Source organism: Elephas maximus, chromosome 3 (genome assembly GCF_024166365.1).
Source record: "Elephas maximus indicus isolate mEleMax1 chromosome 3, mEleMax1 primary haplotype, whole genome shotgun sequence".
Lineage (NCBI taxonomy): Eukaryota > Metazoa > Chordata > Mammalia > Proboscidea > Elephantidae > Elephas > Elephas maximus.
The window spans coordinates 82,940,096-82,960,762 of record NC_064821.1 but is presented as its reverse complement, the minus strand read 5'-3'; the positions used below and the strand labels follow the sequence as shown (position 1 = coordinate 82,960,762).

General features: G+C 45.2%; 1 long non-coding RNA gene across 1 annotated transcript; it reads right to left on the bottom strand.

Annotated features, from left to right (window-relative positions):
• Positions 1-5,786: 5,786 nt before the first annotated feature.
• LOC126072965 (uncharacterized) lies at positions 5,787-20,128 on the bottom strand. The gene is made up of 6 exons (XR_007516617.1): positions 19,996-20,128; positions 18,661-18,784; positions 13,952-14,025; positions 13,454-13,617; positions 8,434-8,500; positions 5,787-6,053 (listed from the first exon to the last, which is right to left on the bottom strand). It is a non-coding gene; the product is annotated as an uncharacterized LOC126072965 (long non-coding RNA).
• Between the last annotated feature and the right edge of the window lie 539 nt (positions 20,129-20,667).

The following is a 20,667-nucleotide window of genomic DNA, read 5'->3' as shown; positions in this document are numbered from 1 at the left end:
TGGATCTACACATCTGGATTTTGGAAATAGTCCTATCCAGAGGCAGGGAGTGTGTCCCCTGGAGAGATTCAAAGGGTCCAGAAACTTCCGGTCAGGATGGTACTATAAGTTCATGTCTTAAGTCCCACTCCCAAGTGACTCAATGGCAGTTCATAACAATGATACAGGGGAAAAAAAAAAAAAAACCAAACCCGTTGCCATCGAGTTGGTTCCAACTCACAGTGACCCCATAGGACAGAGTAGAACTGCCCTGTAGAGTTTCCATGAAGCGCCTGGCGGATTCAAACTGCTGACCATCTGGCTAGCAGCCGTATCTCTTAACCACTACGCCACCAGTTTCCCAATGATACAGAGAGATAAATTTAAAACAGCATACCCATGCTCAAAACTGGGATAAACACCTTTACAGACAAGAAATGGACTGAAAACATAAAGGGTTAGGCAGGGTTGAAGCTAGGGGTCTGCAAGGCTCTCGATCCAGAAGCAGGAAAAGAATTTTCACCAGGAGTTCAACTCCATCAGGATGTAAGGAGCTAAATAAGTTCATGCGAAGCCAGAGCCGAGATGCACGCTGGTTCAGGGACCAGACATGTAAAATGGCCACCATCACTGCAGGATAAGAGCCTGGGTCATCAGTATAAAACCTGGCTCTGGACAGGTCCCAGGAATCCAGGGAGAAACCATCAGACCACTAGGCAGGGAGAAGTATATAGAGAAAAATTAACCTCACTTAAGAAAAACTTGAAAACTAAAATTCTGAAACATCCAGGGAAACCTAATACCGACAAAGACAGCCAAGAAAATCAATTTTGGGGAGAATAAATCCACTCCAGACAAAAATGAAATAAAAGAATTATCTGAAGGCAAATTCAAAATAAATATGTTTAAGGTCTTCAAATAAAGTCAGGGATAACATCCATCCATAAAAACAGAATAATAAATTGCAAATTAAAAACAGGCAGAAATAAAACTATTTAGAAATTCTGGAAATGAGAACTGTAGTTATTGAAACAAACTAAGGGGACAGAATAAGTCTAGGTTGGACATGGTAGAAGACAGGATTAGTTATTTGGAAGAGAGAACTAGGAAATCCACCCAGGATGCAGTCTAGTGATAAAGAGAGAAATTAAGGGAAAGGGCAGTGTAGGAGTTAGAGGGATTTCTAATGTCATAGATTGCTGATTCTGAGGGTACCTGGACCAGCCCAACCAACAGTGGCCTTCAGACAGCTCTGCACAGGATGACAGCCCCCTGGACCAGCCTAACCAACAGTGACCTTCAGACAGCTCTGTACAGGATGACACCCTCCTGGACCAGCCCAACCAACAGTGGCCTTCAGACAGCTCTCCACAGGACGACAGCCTCCTGGACCAGCCCAACCAACAGTGGCCTTCAGACAGCTCTCCACAGGATGACAGCCTCCTGGACCAGCCCAAACAACAGTGGCCTTCAGACAGCTCTCCACAGGATGACAGCCTCCTGGACCAGCCCAACCAACAGTGGCCTTCAGACAGCTCTCCACAGGATGACAGCCTCCTGGACCAGCCCAACCAACAGTGGCCTTCAGACAGCTCTGCACAGGACGACAGCCCCCTGGGCGAGCCCAACCAACAGTGGCCTTCAGACAGCTCTCCACAGGATGACAGCCCCCTGGGCCAGCCCAACCAACAGTGGCCTTCAGACAGCTCTCCACAGGACGACAGCCTCCTGGACCAGCCCAACCAACAGTGGCCTTCAGACAGCTCTGCACAGGATGACAGCCCCCTGGGCCAGCCCAACCAACAGTGGCCTTCAGACAGCTCTCCACAGGACGACAGCCTCCTGGACCAGCCCAACCAACAGTGGCCTTCAGACAGCTCTCCACAGGACGACAGCCCCCTGGACCAGCCCAACCAACAGTGGCCTTCAGACAGCTCTGCACAGGATGACAGCCCCCTGGGCCAGCCCAACCAACAGTGGCCTTCAGACAGCTCTCCACAGGACGACAGCCTCCTGGACCAGCCCAACCAACAGTGGCCTTCAGACAGCTCTCCACAGGACGACAGCCTCCTGGACCAGCCCAACCAACAGTGGCCTTCAGACAGCTCTCCACAGGATGACAGCCTCCTGGACCAGCCCAACCAACAGTGGCCTTCAGACAGCTCTGCACAGGATGACAGCCCCCTGGGCCAGCCCAACCAACAGTGGCCTTCAGACAGCTCTCCACAGGATGACAGCCTCCTGGACCAGCCCAAGCAACAGTGGCATTCAGACAGCTCTGCACAGGATGACAGCCCCCTGGGCCAGCCCAACCAACAGTGGCCTTCAGACAGCTCTCCACAGGATGACAGCCTCCTGGACCAGCCCAACCAACAGTGGCATTCAGATAGCTCTGCACAGGACGACAGCCTACTACAGCTCTGCCCGAAGGCATTCTCTGGCTGTAGAGACATGAGCAGCTCACACAAGGACAGGGGAAGTTGTAGGGGAAGTCAGCCCCAGGAAAGACCTCAAATAGCAAAGGATATTAGTGGATAAATGCCCCGGCTTCCTGGTCTCTTGGTGGGACGCACTGCCTGTCACAGGTCCCACGCAGGGCTGAGCTTCATTTGAACCCAATAATAACCACCCCCCCCCCAGCCATGAGCAAATTCTTCCTTGGTCTTTCTCCCTTCCCTGTCTCACTTTTCCACTCTCTCACTGTGCTTCCTGAGATCATCTCACAAATAAACTAGTTGTGGGCGTGGTAAGAAGTTCAGTTTTGTTCGAAGTAGAATAGGAAGCCATCAGAGGGTTTTGAACTGGGGAAAAATGTGATGTGGTTTTCATTTTGAAAAGGTCACTGTGAGAAGAGACCCTGGGGTCCAAAAATGGACACAGGGGTATGGATCAGGAGGCTGTCCCAATGGAAGAGGTAGGAAATGGGTGGGGAATTGGTCTGGAGTGGAAGCGGGGAGGAAGCAGCTCCAATTCAATTTCTGCTTCCAGTATTACCTAACTTACATCTTGTCAGCCTCTGTCAACAGAGTGATTCCACCAGCTGGGAACACATATTTTCCTGAAAATAGAGTGGCCTTTGGAGTTAGTGGGCCTGGGTTCGAATCTCGGATCTACTTCTTACTAGTTGTATCCCTTGCACAGGTTATTTAACCTCTGAGTGAGTGCCTCATGGGTAAAACTGAGATAACACCAGGCAGAGAGGCCGTAAAGACTGAATGAGGTAAGGAATATGAAAGTCCCATTTATATGTCTTTCCTGGGGCAAAGCACCCTGACTCTCAGTCCCATAGGGTCAGGGTGCTCTGCCCCAGGAAGGACAGATAAAGCTCCCTAGGGTCAGGGTGCTCTGTCCCAGGAAAGACTTCCCTCTAGAGGCCCTAGTCATAGAAGCCACAGGAGTGAACCTGCTGGTCACCCTGTTCCCTAGGCTGTGACTGAAAACCTAGTTGGTCTCTCCCAGTTCCCAGGTGGGCTACTAGCGCCACCTAGTGCCCAATCTGGGTTCCTGCTGACCAGCCTCTCCCTTGATTTCTGTCTGGATCATTAATCACTTCAAGGTTAAAGGCTCTCTTGCCAAATGGAGCCAACAGTACATTAACTGTCCTAACATTCATCGTCTGACCCGCCAAGCACAGTCTGCTCTCTGCTGCCCATCAATCCTCCCTTCGTGTCAGTCTTGCTCTTCATCCAGATTGTAGAGGGCAGGACCTCTATAGAGATCTTTAGAATCCACTCCTATTTCTTGAGCAATTATTTTGTGCCAAGCACTCTGAAAGTCTCTTCATAGGTTACATCATATAATTACATCCTTAAGGCAAGAATTACATCCTTATTATTAACCTGGAGAAATTTAAGCTGAGTCATATAAAGTGACTTGCTTAAGGTCACTGAGTAAGCAACCAAAGTAAGATTTGATTCCAAGTCTTTTCTCTGCAAGTCCAAGGTTTTGCCCACAAAGGCATCCATCACCTCGAAGATGCCCAGTGGGTCGTTTTGTTTATTAATGCATGCTATTTTTAAAATAACGAAGCAATGGGAACACTGGGCAGGAGTCAGGAGGCCCACACTGAGGCCCAAGCTCTGTCATAAACTTGCTGAGTGACCTTGGGTAGATCAATACCCCTCTGTGGTCTTCAGTATCCCCAGGAATAAAAGGAAGAGATTGGACTAGATGGTCTCCCAGCCTTCCTCAAGTCTTGACATTCAATAATTGCAGTGTTGTCAGGGCTGTAGATGGGGGTTGAGGGCATGGGCTCTGGGGCCATTGCCTGGGTTTCAGTGCCAGCTTTGCCATTCAATAGTTGTGAGACTTGGGCAAGTTACTTATCTTACCCTCCATTTCCTTGTCTGTAAAATGTGGGCTGTGAGAGTGCTCACCTCCCAACCTCATAGGGTTGTCGAGTTACCTACAAGACACACTTAAAACAATGCTAGTACAGATATATGTGATAATTTTTTTTTACGTGCTGATTCTACACCGTACCTAATTCACCTTGTTAATCCATTTGTGCATTACAAATGGATTTGTCCATTGGTTAATTCCTGCAAGCTCCAGGGCAGTCATACATGTAGCCATAGATAAGGTAACACAAAAGGTCATGTGTCCAACACACAGAATTCCTCACGGGGTCACCTGGCTTACAATTTAAATAAAACCTGAAAAGTTTAAGACAAAGTGAGGTCCAAAGACCACTAATGTACTTAAACTCTGTCACTCAAGACAGTTTGGTAACCTAGAGACCTGGGTCCTAAACCAGATCACTCTGGGCCTCAGTTTCCTCATTTGTAAAACTGGGATTAGACTAGCTAAACATTTATGAAGGCCCGTACTATGGGTTAGACATTGTGATAGGTTTTCACATAGTTAAATGGAGAATAAGGTATATTGACAAAGTGACAAGGAATGCCTATCCTCTTAGCTGGGTCATTGCGTGACATGAACTAGGGCTATATCCTCTCTGTTCTATTCTTTGGGATCTCCTCTGAAAACGAAAGTGGGGAGGATGGAGACCTTTCTACGAAACAGGACAAATCCCTTCCCCTCTCAGAATCACAGATAGAAGTATTCAGTATCTGCACTGTTCAGCACAGTAGCCAATAGCCACGAAGGGCTTTTGAGTGCTTGAAATGTGGCTAGTGTGAATGAGGAACTGAATTTAAAATTTTTAATTGATTTTCATTTAAACAGCCTTTGTGGCTAGTGGGTACCATACTGGACAGTGCAGCTTTAGAGCTGTGAGGCCTTACAGGTGCCCCCTTGGAGAGGTGAGGAGGTAACTGAGGTACAAAGAGACTAAGTGATTTCCTTACAGGCATCTAGTGACTCCATGGCAGAGTCAAAACCAGAACCTAAGTCTTCATTCCAGGACAATTATTGTCTTTCCCCTCATGGCTGCACATGCCTACAGACTCTGACATGCTTTTCAGTGGCTCCGTGCCTTTCTACAAGTTGTTACATTTGCTTGCAGTGCTTTTCTACCCCACACCCACACTGTCTCCGCTTTGCCAACTCCTACCCATACTTCAAGACCCAACTCAAACACCATGACCTTCTCCCCATCCCTGAAAGTTCCTTGCTCCCCTCTCCATCCTCCTGCAGCATTTTGTCTACTTAGCTACCAGAGCACTTGTCACACATTGAAGGGATTATCTATTTATTTGTCTCCCTCGTTTGACTAGAATTCCCTAAAGTCAGGGACAGTGTTTTGTTCTTCATGTCTCCAGAACCCAGCCCAGGACTCCTAGCATAGTAAACAATGTCAACAAGTGTGGGTGAAATCAACATTCTGAATGTACTATAATTTGCAGGCTTCAAAAGGCAGGCCTTTCCCAGAAGGGAGATTGTCTTAGTTATCCAGTGCTGCTATAACAGAAGTACCACAAGTGGGTGCCTTTAACAAACTGAAATTTATTTTCTCACGGTTAGGAGGCTAGAAGTCTGAATTCAGGATACCAGCTCCAGGGGAAGGCTCTCTGTAGGCTCTGGGGGAAGGTCCTTGTTCCTTGGTGATCTTCACGTGGTGTAGCGTCTAACTTCTCTGAGCTCTACTTGCTTGCTTGTTTGTTTAACAGGTTCTGCATTTCAAAAGAATTGATTTAAGACACATCCTACACTAATACTGCTCATTAACATAACAAAGAAAACCCATTTGCAAATGGGATTATAACCACAGGTAGAGGGGTTAAGGTTTACAACACGTACTTGGAGGGGCACACAATTGAATCCATAACAGAGGTGTAACTAGGTATCAGGATGCCTGGGTTCTATTCTTCAGTCAGGCTATTTTGCTGTGTGACTCAGGGAAAATTGTGTCCCCCTCCCTGGGCCTGAGGGGATTGGACTGGATCATTTCTAAGACAGGCCCCATCCCTCTTCAGATCCCTGATTGAGGGACGTCTGGCTCAGGAACTTGGGCAGGACTAAGAAGAAGCCTTTAGAGGCAGTTGCTGCGGGTGGGGGTTGGAGGTGGTCAGATTGTGGCAGGAGCAGCTGGCGATGAGGGCTGAGGCTGCTGGACCTTGGGTTGCTGGGAAATGTAGCAATATCAGCAACTGTTTCTGGGCTGCTGGGCCGGGAGAGTGTGAGGGAGCCCTCAAAATGCTGCCAAGAAGGCTGGGGGAGCGGCAGATAGGAATCAAGGGAAAAGATGGAACCGATCAATTCAAAAAGAGGAGAAAAACAGAAGAAACAACAAAATACTGGCTATAAAACCTGCTATGGAAGAAAATTCACTTCTGGTTAGACCCACTCATTTGTTCATTCATTGCACTCATTCATTTAGCAAATATTTATTCAGAGATTGCCTGAGCTCAGGGGTCATTAGACAAAGAAACTGAGGCCCAAGGAGGGGAAATGGCTTGTTTCAAGTCACATCGGGAGTTAGTTTCCTGAAAATCTGGAACTAGGAACCCGGGTACCTGCTTTAGCAACCATATCAAACACCATACCTACTGAAAGCCGGCCCTGCACCTAGCCTTGCGTGCCAAGCACTCACTTTCAGTAGTCGAGGCCTCGAACAGGGTGGGCCAAGAACCAAAATCTCTTCCAGATAGCGAAAGAGGACTTAGGGTAGTCCTTGGCTTCCTTAGGGACTCATCCTTGTGGAGTGGCATAGTAGAAAGAGTGCTGGACTTAGAGTCAGACAGTTCTGTATCCAAGTCAACCTTCCACCACTTTTTTTACTGGGTGAACTTGGGAAAGTCATTCATCTCTCAGAGTCTGTCTCCTTGTGGATAAAATGGAGATAATTATCCTTCACAGAGTTGTTATGAGGATTAAATGAGATTGTATGTATGATAGTGTCTGGAAGACATCAATAAACATTTTGCGAGTGAATAAGGGAAGAAATGAAACAGCAGCCTTGTCAGCTATCTGCTGGCCTGGCACTCGCAGCTAGGCCACGGTGTTCTCTTGCTGAACATAAACAGCTTCACAGAACACCAACACCAGACAAGGTCACTGTAAATGCAGTGCAGTGAGACCAAAAAAAAATAATAACAACACTCCATAATCACAGGCAAAATCAAGAACACTGTGCAAAATCCCCAAAATGACCAAACATCCCCCTCTCCCTGTCAGCATGAGTGACAGTGGCCTCTTTACCACTTACAGCCTTAGTCCTGCTCCATTCTTCCCCCTCTTAGATAATAATTACTAAGATACCTAGTCACTAAATTGCCCTGCTCTGACAGCATTTTCTTGCTAGTTGCCTTTGAGTTGATTCTGACTCATGGTGACCCCACCTGTGCAGAGTAGAACTGCTCCCTATGGCTTTCAAGGCTGTGACTTTTCAGAAGCAAATCTCCAGGCCTGTCTTCCAAGGCACTTCTGGGTGGGTTCAAACCTCCAACCTTTTGGCTAGTAGTCAAGCTCTTAACCGTTTGAACAACCTGGGAACTTGCAAACCACCTCTTCCTTGAACTCTCCCTCAAATCATTAACAAGCCCTTACTAACACACTGTTTCTGAGAAGCCCCACGATTGTCTTCTTTGTATAAAAAATGTATAGCAAGTGATAAATCCAACTTTGTTCACTACAGGTGTGTTCTTGGTAGTCATTTGTTACAGAGAATTGCTCTAACAGATACCTGAAATGTGGAAGCAGCTTTGAAACTGTGAATGGGTAGAGGCTAAAAGGGTCTTTTAAGATTGCCTTAACGAGACTGTTGGTGGGATTACGAACATCAAAGACGATTCTGGTGAGGACTCAGAAGAAAGCGAGGAGAGCTATTACACTGGAGACTGCATAGACCGCAAGAAGCAGCAGCAAAAAAATGGCGGCAGCAGAGAAACGGCTGAAGCACAGAAACGGCTGCAGCAGAGAAACCAGTGCAAGACAGCACTGGAGCCGACCCACGGAGCGAGAGAGCTGAATTCCTTCTGGCCAAAGTTTACTGGCAGGTTGAGGTGCCTCCAGGCACTTGTCGGTGAAGCTAAAGAGTTTTGGAATACTTACCCCAGCAGGGCACATGCGGGTGGTGAGGCCCGAGGGGTCGAGAGGCCAAAGAACCAGAAAGCAGAAGCTGGAGAGACAAGAAGAACAGGAATCAGAGCTGCCTCAGTCTCAAAGTGTAGGGCCATAACCTGTGGGGTCTCAAAGGGTGGAATCCTCACTCAGATTGACCAGGAGAATGAGGCCACCCAAATGTGAGGGAGCAGGGTAGCCATTCCAGTGGGCCTGGAAGGTGGAGCTGAGAGGCCTCCACCCAGAATCTGGAGAGTGGCCAGAGTCTGGAGGACAGAGCCATTGCCTAAATGGTCTCAGAGAACAGAGGATTATTTTTAACCCTTGAAAGCTAATGTATTGTGTTCTGCTGACTTGCTTGGTGCCTGTTATGCCTTCTTTCCCTCCAATTTCTCCCATTTGTAATGGAAATGTCTATTTTGTGCCTGTTCCACCATTGTACTTTGGAAGCAGATAACCTGTAGTCCCAATTTCACAAATGAAGAGGAATTTTTGGATTTTGGACTTGAAGTTGATTTAAGAGTTTTGCTATGATATGGTGGGGTGCATGTGTTTCACAACAACATACATACATACCATACATATGTATATATATATATAAAAAATGAGTCAAAACCAACTCAACAGCACCTAACAACAACGTGTGTGTATGTATATATATATCATAATGGGGGTGTGTGTGTATGTATATGTGTATACATATATACACACATTATATGTATATAAAACCAAACCCAGTGCCATCAGGTTGATTCCGGCTCATAGCGACCCTATAGGACAGAGTAGAACTGCCCCATAGAGTTTCCAAGGAGCCCCTGGTGGATTCGAACTGCCGTCCCTTTGGTTAGTAGCCATAGCACTTAACCACTATGCCACCAGGGCTTCCATTATATATTATACATATATATAAAATATATATTACATATATAAAATATATTATATAAAATATCCATTATGTATTGTATGTATAATATACATTAAATATACTATATATATAAAATGGAAACCCTGGTGGCATAGTGGTTAAGTGCTATAAAATATATATTACATATATAAAATATATTATATAAAAATATCCATTATGTATTGTATGTATAATATACATTAAATATACTATATATATAAAATGGAAACCCTGGTGGTATAGTGGTTAAGTGCTACGGCTGCTAACCAAAGGGACGGCAGTTCGAATCCGCTAGGAGCTCCTTGGAAACTCTGTGGGGCAGTTCTACTCTGTCCTATAGGGTCGTTGAGTCGGAATCAACTCGATGGCAGTGGATTTTATAATACGTATGATATATATTATATGTGTTGTTGTTGCTAGGTGCCATGGAGTCAGTTTGACTCATAGCAACCCTGTGTACAACAGAACAAAATACTGGTCGGTCCTGCACCATCCTCACAATTACAACTATGCTTGAGCCCAGCGTTGCAACCACTGTGTCAATCCATCTCACTAAGGGTCTTTCTCTCTTTCACTGATGCTCTCTACTTTACCAAGTATAATGGATTGAATTGTGTCCCCCCAAAATATGTGTCAACTTGGTTAGGCAATGTGTGGTTGTCCTCCATTTTGTGATTTTCCTATGTATTACAAATCATAATCTCTGCCTGTGGTTAAAGAGGATTAGGGTGGGATACAACACTCTTGCTCAGGCCACATCCCTGATCCAATGTAAAGGGATTTTCCCTGGATGTGGCCTGCATCACCTTTTATTTCTCAAGAGGTAAAAGGAAAGGGAAGCAAGCAGAAAGTTGGGGACCTCATACCACCAAGAAAGCAGTGCTGGGAGCAGAGTGTGGCCTTCGGACCTGAAGTTCCTGTGCTGAGATGTTCCCAGACCCACGGAAGACTGATGCATCACAAGGACATTCCTCCAGAGCCAACAGAGAGAGAAAGCCTTCCCCTGGAGCTGATGCCCTTAATTCAGACTTTTAGCCTACTGGACTGTGAGAAATAAATTTCTCTTTGTAAAAGCCATCCATTTGTGGTATTTCTGTTATAGCAGCACTAGATGACTAAGACACCAAGCATGACATCCTTCTCCAGGGACTGGTCCCTCCTGATAACACGTCCAAAGTATGCAAGACTATCCTTGCTTCTAAGGAGCATTCTGGCTGTCACTTTGAGAACTAAGGTGAGCCTGACCCAAGCCATGGTATTTTCAATCACCTCATATGCATGCGAAAACTGGACAATGAATAAGGACTTTATCTCATTTAACCCTTTCAGCCAATCTGTGGGGTAGGTATATTATTATTCCCCAGTTTACAGTTAGGGAAATTGAGGCTAACAGAAGTTTGGTAAATGCTAAGGCCAGGATTTGAGGCCAGGACTATCCGACTGCAAAAATCCTGCTCTTTACGCCCAACCTGTGAGCTACTCCATCATCCCCTCAGGTACAAAGAGAAAGAAAGGGTGAGAAGAGCTGGGCCTGCTCTGTCTCCCTGTCACTGAGTGTACCAGTAGCCAGGCTGCCTCAGTGTACACACACACACACACACACACACACACAAATGCACACAGCCCCTAATAATCAGTTGTGATTAGGATAAGGAGCTTTTCATGAATTCTCATTTTACAACTGGGGAAACTGAGACCCAGGGGAGCAAATCTCCTCTCCTATCTGGGTTTCCTGCAGTGATTGTTGGGACTAGCTCATACTGGCTTGCAAGAGCCAATGGCGCACATCTCTTCCCACCTCAGTGTTCAGCCAGGTCCCTGTGGTAGCTTGATATCAGCCATAGTGCGAGTATTTACACCATAGGTATTGGCAAAAGCTACAAATCAGGGATTTTTGTGTGTTCGTGTTTTGATTTTGTTTTTTTCCCACGGAGAGCCAGTTGTTGAACATTTACAAGTACACTACCGGCTTCTGCACTTCCTTAAGGAAAGGAATTATAAACGTTACTGGATATAGGTTTGAGAAGGGCTTCCATCAGAGTACAGGCAAACGGATCCTCATCTCGGCTTGGCTGTGATTTTACTATTGTTTTTATCAGTGTGGCCTGTGCTTTACTGTGTCAGAATAATCCCGAGGTCTTGTTAGAAACATTTCCTGGGACCCAGCCCGGACCTCTGAATCACAATCTCTAGAGATGAATCTCCAAAATTTGTATTTTAACAAGTCTCCTCAGGTGATCCTTTTGGTTCCTGAGCTTGAATATGCTGCTCATTGTTACATCAAATGACACCTAAGGAAAAACCACCGCCCCCCAAAAAAAAAACCCAGATCCAGATATCTAAGTAACAGAAGGCAAAGTTTAGGCCAAAGAAAATGCAGTTCAGCCTCTCTTTCTTGAGTGTCCTCCGTGTGCTAGCTGAGGGTCAGTGAAGACAGGCCCAGCTCTGTTTCCTTCCCCAGTCTCTGAGAAAATGGTAGAAAGCTTGCTGGTATGTGAACACTGGAATCAGGCAGAATTCTACCCATTGCATCTCCCAGAGAGGTCTAGTTGAGGTTTTTCCCTTAGAAGTTCCAGTAGAATCTATTAACACATGAGAAATGTATGGTCAGTTCTTAGTTATCCAAACAATTTGAAGTCAGGAGAACTGGGTTAGAGTCCGGGAGCTGATCCACACTTGGTGTGCGATCTAAGGCAAGTTCCTTAGCCTCTCTGGGGATCAGTTGCCTCCTCTGTAACACTAACAGCTACCTTAAAGGTTTGTAAGAATTAAATGATATAATGCTGGGAAGGCAAACTCACTTTGTGAGTTTGTCATGTGTTATTGTCATATTGTTAGGTGCTGCCAATTCCAACTCATAGCGAACTAAATACAACACAAAGAAACACCGCCTGGTCCTATGCCATCCTCGCAATTGTTGCTATGTTTGAGCCACACATAGTGCTAGATACACATTTATTTCCTTAGCTATCCCACCCTTACAATGGGCCCCCTTCAATTCTAGTTATCACCGGACTGTTTCCCTCATCAGGCTATGAGTACCTCAGAGCAGGCCCTGGGCTTACACATCTCTGTATGTGCCCAGCAAGTGTAAGCATTTCCGAAAGGTCTGTTATTGAATGTGAATGTATGATCTATATGTAGTTATAGACAGATGAAACCACCTACACTGAGATACAAGTAGATACTACTCTAGGGTTAATCACTGAGAGGTGGCATGGAGTTGCAAAAAGAGCATAGAGCTCGAGGTCCGGAGATTCAAGGGTTAGAATGGGGAACTGTATTAGTTATCTATGGCTGCATAACAAGTTACCACAAACTTAAAGTTGGATCCTCTGCCTGGATGGCACAAGGCTGCAGCCAAGATATTTGCCAGGGTTGCAGTCTCATCTGAGCCTTGAGTGGAGAAGGATCTGCTCCCACGTTCCTAACACAGGCAACCTGTAAGAATAGCTTCAGGGTTATCTGACCTCCTCTAACTTCACAAGGGGGAAGGAGAATAAAGATCAATAGCCCAAGGCTGGTTCCTGTGAGGCAGAGGTCAGACATACCTCTTCTCTCCAATCTTTTCACCAATTCTGACACCAGCCATCCCTTCCATGGCACTTTCTACTTCTTTGCAGGGTTCAGTAAATTGTTGCAATGGCCACACAGAACTCACAGGCCACACTTGGTTGTAGAGCTTATTAGGGTAGTAACAGGTCACAATTCAGGATCAAGACAGCCTCTTCTCAGCCATGCCTGTAGGCAGGCCTCTCTTTGGCCTTTGGCCTCTAGGCCTCTCAGCTCCTTGGCCCAGCCTCTGCCCTGCTTGGACAAATGTTACAAAGCTCTTTAGCTCCATCAATAAGTGCCAGGCAGCATCCCACTCCACCAGCAAGCCTCAGCCTGAAGGTGCTCAACTCTTTTGCCCCGTGGGTTGGCAAGACTAGCTCCACCAAGTGCCTGGAGGCACCCTACTCCACCAGGAAGACTCTTGCCCAAAGGCATTCAGCTCTCTTTCCCTGTGGGTCAGCACACCAACTGTAACCACCTTACTGCATGGGCCAGGAAGCCCACTGCACCGTCTTGAGCCAGCCTCCCAGTTCTGCTGCCACCACTTCTCACCATCTTGCACCATCTCCAATGTTACAGCTCTTTCTCTGTCTCCTGGGTCTCAGAGGTTCTCAATGCAGGGACTTGGGGTCCAAAGGATGCAGTCCACTCCTGTCTCTTCTTCTCGGTGGTAGTGAGGTCCCCCCTTTCTGCCTTTGGGATGGCTCATTTTAAGCCTAGGAAGAAAACAAAACTGACCAATTCCCTTGTTAGGGTTCTATACAATTTATTTGCATGGTCCCGCCCCCACAAGTGTGCTATGCACCTTATTTGCGTTATTATCAAGTTGTCCAATCTCCTTGGTGGGCCACAAGCACCTTATTTGTATAGTCCTACTCAATCATTTGGTGGGAGTTACAAGACCATGGCTAGAAAGGCCATATAAAAACAATCCATCATACCACACAGTCCATGACATTGCAGCATGCTTCTTCAAAGCTAGCAAGGGAGTGAGAGACTCCAGCAAATGGACGCTACAGTCTTAAGTAACATTATCATGTAATCACTTACATGTAATCATGTGCATCCCATCCATCTCATTGCCTTTGCTATATATTCTATGGGTTAGATCCAAGTCCCAGGTCCTGCACATTCAAGGGGAGAGAATTACACAAAGCCATGAATACCAACAGGGAGAGACTATGGGTGACCTCCTCAAGCATCTGTCTGCCGTAGGAACTGAGAAGAACCTTGTAAAGGATTTTCCTTGTGAAGATTGTAGACATAGACTTGTGGGATACTAGAGCTCTGAGAAATCATGTCTAACCATTTCACTTTATATAGAAGAAAACTGAAGCCCAGAGAAACTGTTTCAGTTGCTCAAAGTCACCTGTAAGTATATAACAGAATCAGATTAGAACCCAGATCTTTCTGACTTCCAATTTCCACCATACTCTACTGCTTCTCTCTCTGCTCGTTTTTAGGAATTTGGGGCCAAAAGACAGAAGTTTAGGAGATGCTTTGAAGCTGTAGATCATTGCACATTGGAATGTCTTAAAATGCCTACAGAATAAATCTAAACCCTAAGCATAATGTTCAAGGCACTTTGACTACCCAGCCCAATCAAGCCTGTTTGACTCACCTCTTGCTGTTCCGGAAACCCTGGTTGTGTAGTGGTTAAGAGCTACAACTGCTAACCAAACGGTCAGCAGTTTGAATCCACCAGGTGCTCCTTGGAAACTGTATGGGGCAGCTCTACTCTGTCCTATAGGGTCACTATGAATAGGAATCAATTCGACGGCAACAGGCTTGGTTTCTTTTTTCTTGCCATTCCCTCTAGTATCTTATATCCCATCACAGAGAACTATTTGCTGCTTCCTAGTGATGCCTCCATCCCTTTGCATATTCTCTATCGAGGATGCCCTTCTCCTCTTTCTATGCCTAGAAAATAAGAAAACAAAAGAAAAACCAGACAAATAAACAGAATCTACTTATCCTTTGAGTCCCAGCTCAAATGTTACCTTCTCTATGGAACTTCCCTTAATTTCTGTAGGCAGAATTAGTCACTCCCTTCATTATGTTTGCTTAGCATCTTGTACAGCCTCTAATATAGCCCTTTTCATATGTAAGATAGTAGTTTTTGAGTTCTGTTTCTTCTATAAATCTTAAAGCAGAGCTGTTAGAAAAATGTGAAACTAATTTGGTTTAAAGAAGTCTGCCCTGCCAGCTGGCCCTGCCAAAAGACTACCACTGCCTCCCGCACTGAGCTGAGACAACCAAAAACGCCAATGAGAGTATTTATTTCAAAGCAGATGTCTCCAAAAGCTCATTGCAAGTCAAGGAAAGGCTAGCTCGATCCCCACCCAAATATGTTCTCCTTTGTAGTTTCCCTGGCACTTTGCTCCACTCAGTAAATCCTTACTGATTGATTGAACTGGATTGGACTTTCACTCAACAATCATAATTGACGTGTCCCAGAGGTTGGGCTTATATTAGGAATTCAAGTTACAGAGATGAAGAAGACAATAAAGGGGCATGAACAATAGAAAGCACATGGGCATTGGAACCAAAAAAATCTGATTCAAATCCAGACTCAGTTACGTACTAGCTATATGATCTTGAGTAAGCTTATTTAACCCCTCCAACCCTCAGTTTCCTCAGCTAAACAGGAGATAACAATATCTACTCCGTAAACTTTGATGTGTGAATTAAATGAGATGATATACATGCCTGACACCTTGCAGGTGGTCGACAAATGTTAGTGCCATACCCATTCGTTTGTTGTCGTCGTTAGCTGGCCTCGAATCAGCCCCGATTCATGGTGACCCCATGCACGACAGAATGAAACTCTGCCTGTGCCACCCCCACAATCGGGTATGCATCAGACCTTTGTGATTCACTGGGTTTTCATTGGTGGATGTTTGGACGTAGATCACCAGGCATTTCTTCCTAGTCTGTATTAGTCTGGAAGGTCCGCTGAAACCTCTTCAGCATCATAGCAACACACAAGCCTTCATTGACAGAAGGGTGGTCACTGCCCATGAGGTGCATTGGCCAGGAATTGAATGCTGGTCTCCCGCATGGAAGGCAAGAATTCTGCCACTGAACTACCAATGCCCTCCTACCCATTGGTACACTCAATAGTCATACAGGCAATAATTGTCATACACTACGATCAGTGCTATTACAGATGTGCATGCAAAGTGTTAAGCATAGTTAATGGAGGACAGGGGAGGAGAAGGTTTCAAACAGGACAAGCAGGAGTTGGCCAAGAGGACATTCCAGGCAGAAGGGAAAGCATGCACAAAAGCAGGGCTGTCCTATAACTCGTCTTCATTTCTGTCTGCTCCCAGACAGGGCTGCATCTAGGCCTTGAAGTTAACATAGAGATAAAACAATCTCTTCCTCCTGTGACAGATGACTGACATTTTTATTTCTTTGCCATGCTGGAGAAAGTGCCTTCTCTCTCAACCAGAAATATGAAATAATCCAATTTGCAGCTAAATTAATGCCGAGAAATGAAATGCATAAAATTCCAAACTTCTGATTCTAAGAAGAATGTCAAATAAGTCTCACTCCCAGTGCATGTGACACATTTTTGAATATATTTTAGATGGTGCTTGATGCTGTTAAATTAAGACATATGTATAACCCATGAATGATAGTGTTGCTGTGGGAACCCTTGGAATCTCCTAACATTTTACATCCATAATTTCATGATTTTAATAACTCAGACTCCCAGGATCTTACAATGTTAGTAATAAAAGACTCTTTAGAGGTCCAACCTTCTCATCTTCCTGATGGAGAAGCTGAAGCCAAGACATGGGGATGACCTGCCCAAGACCACACAGCAAAAGCTTTTACTTCTGAACCTAGTCCTCTCTACTTCAAATCCAGTGCCCCTTCTGCTCTATAGTTACTCCTGAGGGACCGTTCTGCATCTGGGGAAGGGTCTTTTCAGATTGTACATTCCAGTTATAAGTGCTCATTTTGAAGAATTTTTGTTTCCTTTGGGTCCATCTGGCTTCTTTTAACAAAGCCAGCGCTAAAGGATTATATCAAACCTCACGTTCTTGAATATCTCTTTGGTACTTGGGCCCATCAGGTGGTGGAACCATAGAATCTTAGAGTAATATAGGAATTTTAGAGATCTTTCTGGTTCAGCTCCCCTTCCACCAAAGGAATACCCTTCTTGACCATATCCAGTGATGTGTCCACTCCTCCCAACGGAATTGATTCTATTGTTTGGTCACCATTCCAAGCTTCATTGAGCAGAACTTATTCTCTGTCTAATCTGCCCATTAAGAGAAAGGGGAGGAAGAAAATGGTGCTCACTTACTGAGCACCATTTGTGTACCAGGCACAAATGCTTAGATATGGTGCTTGGACATATTTAGGTCATTTAATTCTTAAAATATCTCTATAAAGTAGATGTCATTACCCCCAATTTACAGATGAAAAAAAAGTTCAGAGAGTTTAAATAAAGTGCCAATCATCCACAGTAAGTGGAAGAGGCAAGCCCATATGTAATTGTTCCAGCATGCCAAGACGCCTTGTCTTCTCTGCCTTCTGTCTTTCTTCAGTATAGCCCTTCCAGCATGCTGCACTAGAGCTTTTCTTTTAAAATAAAAATGCCCTGTTTAAATGCCTTTGTTGGGTCTTCAATACCCACTTGAGGTAAACGGTCCAAACTCTTTAGCTAGATAGCCAAGCCCTTGATGATCTGGCCCCAACGGACTTCACGGGCTCACTTCCCTCTACTCTTCCGGTACATTCTAGGTTTTCCATGAGTATGCCTTTCTGTCTTTGCACAATCCGTACTTGCTGCCTAAGTGCCCTTCCCCTCTTTCTCTGCCTAAAGAAATTCTAGTTTTCCTTTAAGGTCCACTCAAATGCCACATCCTCAGTGAGGCTTTCCCCAGTCCATCTGGGCAGAATTAACTCTTCTCCACTTTCCGCCAGCGTATTGTACACACCTCTGTAATAGCTTCTTTTGCGTTGTCAAGATCATTTATATTCTGAGATCTTCAGCTCCAGGGATTGTATTTTAACTTATCTTTGCATTCCCAGTTCCTGGCACACAATAGGCTTTCTATAAATACTTACCAAGTAGAATCGAGGCTTACTCCTCTCTCATATGCTAGCCCTTCAACTATCTGAAGACCCCTCTAGGGCCTTGGGTTGCACAGTTAAGAGCTCGGCTACTAACTGGAAGGCTGGCAGTTCGAATCCACCCAGAGATGCCTCGAAAGAAAGGCCTGGTGATCTACTTCCAAGAGGTCACAGCCATTGAAAATCCCATAGGGCACAGTTCCAGTCTGAAACACACGGTGTTGCCACAAGTTGGGATGGACTCGAGGGCAACTAAGGCCTTGCCCTAACCCACCATACTCCTAGTTATCTCTTCTCTAGGTTAAATATTTCCAGCTTCTTTGGCTGTTTCTTATAAATCTGATTCCCAGGTTCTTTATCTTGGTCATTCTCTTGTGGGTGCTAATTTGTCAACATCTTTCTTTTAAAACATGCTTAGAAGAAAATTTAAAGCCCAGATAAAGTCCGGCTACAGCAGAACAAAGTGAGAGGATTCGGCCTGTGATTTGGAGGCAACATTTCCTTAACTATTACTATGTGCCAGGGACCTCTGCCTACATTATTTTCTTTAATTCTTCCAATAACCTGGTGAGGTAAATGTTATTTCTCCCATTTTATAGTTGACGATATTGGATATCCAGTAAGGCAGTTTGGAGGGAACACTGGTGGTCCAGTGGTAGACTTCTCACCTTCTGTGTGGGAGACTCAGGTTTGAGTCCCAGACGATGCACCTCACGCGTAGCCACCACCTCTCTGCCAGCGAAGGCTTGCGTGTTGCTGTGATGCTGAACAGGTTTCCATGAGGCTTCCAGACTAAGAAGGACAAGGAAGAAAGGCCTGGTGATTTACTTCCAAAAATCAGCCAGTGTAAATGCTATGGATCACAACAGTCAGATCCACAACCAATCACGGAGATGGCACAGAAACAGGCATCATTTCAAACCTTTGTGCGTGGGGTCGCCATGAGTTGGGGGCCACCTCAACAGCAGCTAACGACAATGAGGCAGTTTGAGAGTCAGTTAAAAAAGCACAGAGCACATATTGAGCTCGCGATCAACAAAAACCTTTAGATAATTTTTACCTCAGCTGCTGCCAAGTCTTTTTTTTTTTTTTTTTCCAGTTACCAGCTAGTGACAGGCTTAGGGGCAACTGAGGACAAAAAGAATCAGTACCTTCAGAAGGGTGTAAAACCAAAGCACAGAGAATAGGCAGGTTGGATCAATGACCAACTTCCTAACAATAACAGCTTTTATCTAGCAGCTCAGGCAGAGCCTGGAATTTTTCAGCCACAGAGCTTCCTGGAACTATTTTTATTTGGTATTTTACAAGAGGAGCAAGAGCAGAAGAAGTATCTTAGATAAACAATGAGGTTTGAGGCTCAGCACTTCTCTGCAAAGCATTCATACCATCAGAATCTGAGCCACCAGTCGGGGCTACCTCTCCTGATCTGTGTCTGAGAGGACCCCACTGCACACATTCATTCCACAAACATCCACTGAGCACCAACTTATATTCCAGGCACAGTGTCAGGTGCTGGGATGTAATGAAGAACACAGAGAGTTCTAACCTTCTGAAGCCTACTGTCGGGTGGGAGACAGGCATATAAACAAATGCTATCCACATGACCTAGTAAGTGCAATGATGAAAGAACATGCCCGGCTGCTAGGAAAGCAAGAAGAGGGGCATTTAAATCATGGTTGGATGAGGACGAAAGAGAAGGAATGAAAGAAAGCATCCAGGTGGAGGTAATCTTAATTGATAAGTAGGAGTTAACCTGAGGAAGCTGGAAGAAGAGACAGAAGAAGTTCCAGCTGGGTAGAGACTCAAATGCAAGAAACATCATAAAGTGTGGGAAGAATTACAAGCAGTTTGGCATTCAAAGTTCAAGAAAGGGAGCGATGGATAATGAGGCTGGGGAGGTAGACAGGATTATTAAGTGTCTGTTGTGTGTTGGGCAAGGTTGCTGGGTGGCGCAAGTAGTTTATGTTCGACTACTAAGCTAAAGGTTGGTGGTTCAAACTGACCTAGCAGTTCTGCAGAAGAAAGTCCGGAAATATGCTTCTGTAAAGATTACAGCCAAGAAAACCTGATGCAGCAGTTCTATTCGGCAACACATGGTGAGTTGGAATCATCTTGATGGCAATGGTCTTGGGTTTCTGTGGGGGGTGGGGGGAGTGTTAGGTACTGTGACAAGCCCTTTACATACATTATTTCAGATCGCTAGCTAAAAGATTGGCAGTTCAAACCCACTCAAAGGTGCCTCGGAAGACAGGCCTGGTGACCTACTTCGGAACGGTCACAGCCTTGAAAACGCTATGGAGGAGTTCTACTCTGCACACATGGGGTCACCATGAGCCGGAACCAATTCAACAGCAACTAACAACAACAACCAACATGGATGGCTCTGCCAGGTTTATTCCTTAATGTAATATTTAAAAACCAAATGTGGGGTTTTCCAGCATCCCTTCTTAAAAAAAGAGAAAAAAATTACATCCTGATTAATTTGCCTATTTTCTTCCCTTTCCATTGCCTCTGTATGTCTTGGCTTTCCCCAACCTGTGACCCCTTTCAAGGGTTTGGTCAGAACCCAGTTCCAGTCTCCACCTGCCTCATGGTTTTTAAACCCCTTGCATCTCCTTTTTTAATTCAAACATTAAACAATAATGACATCTATGGTAGTTCTGTGGTAGAATTCT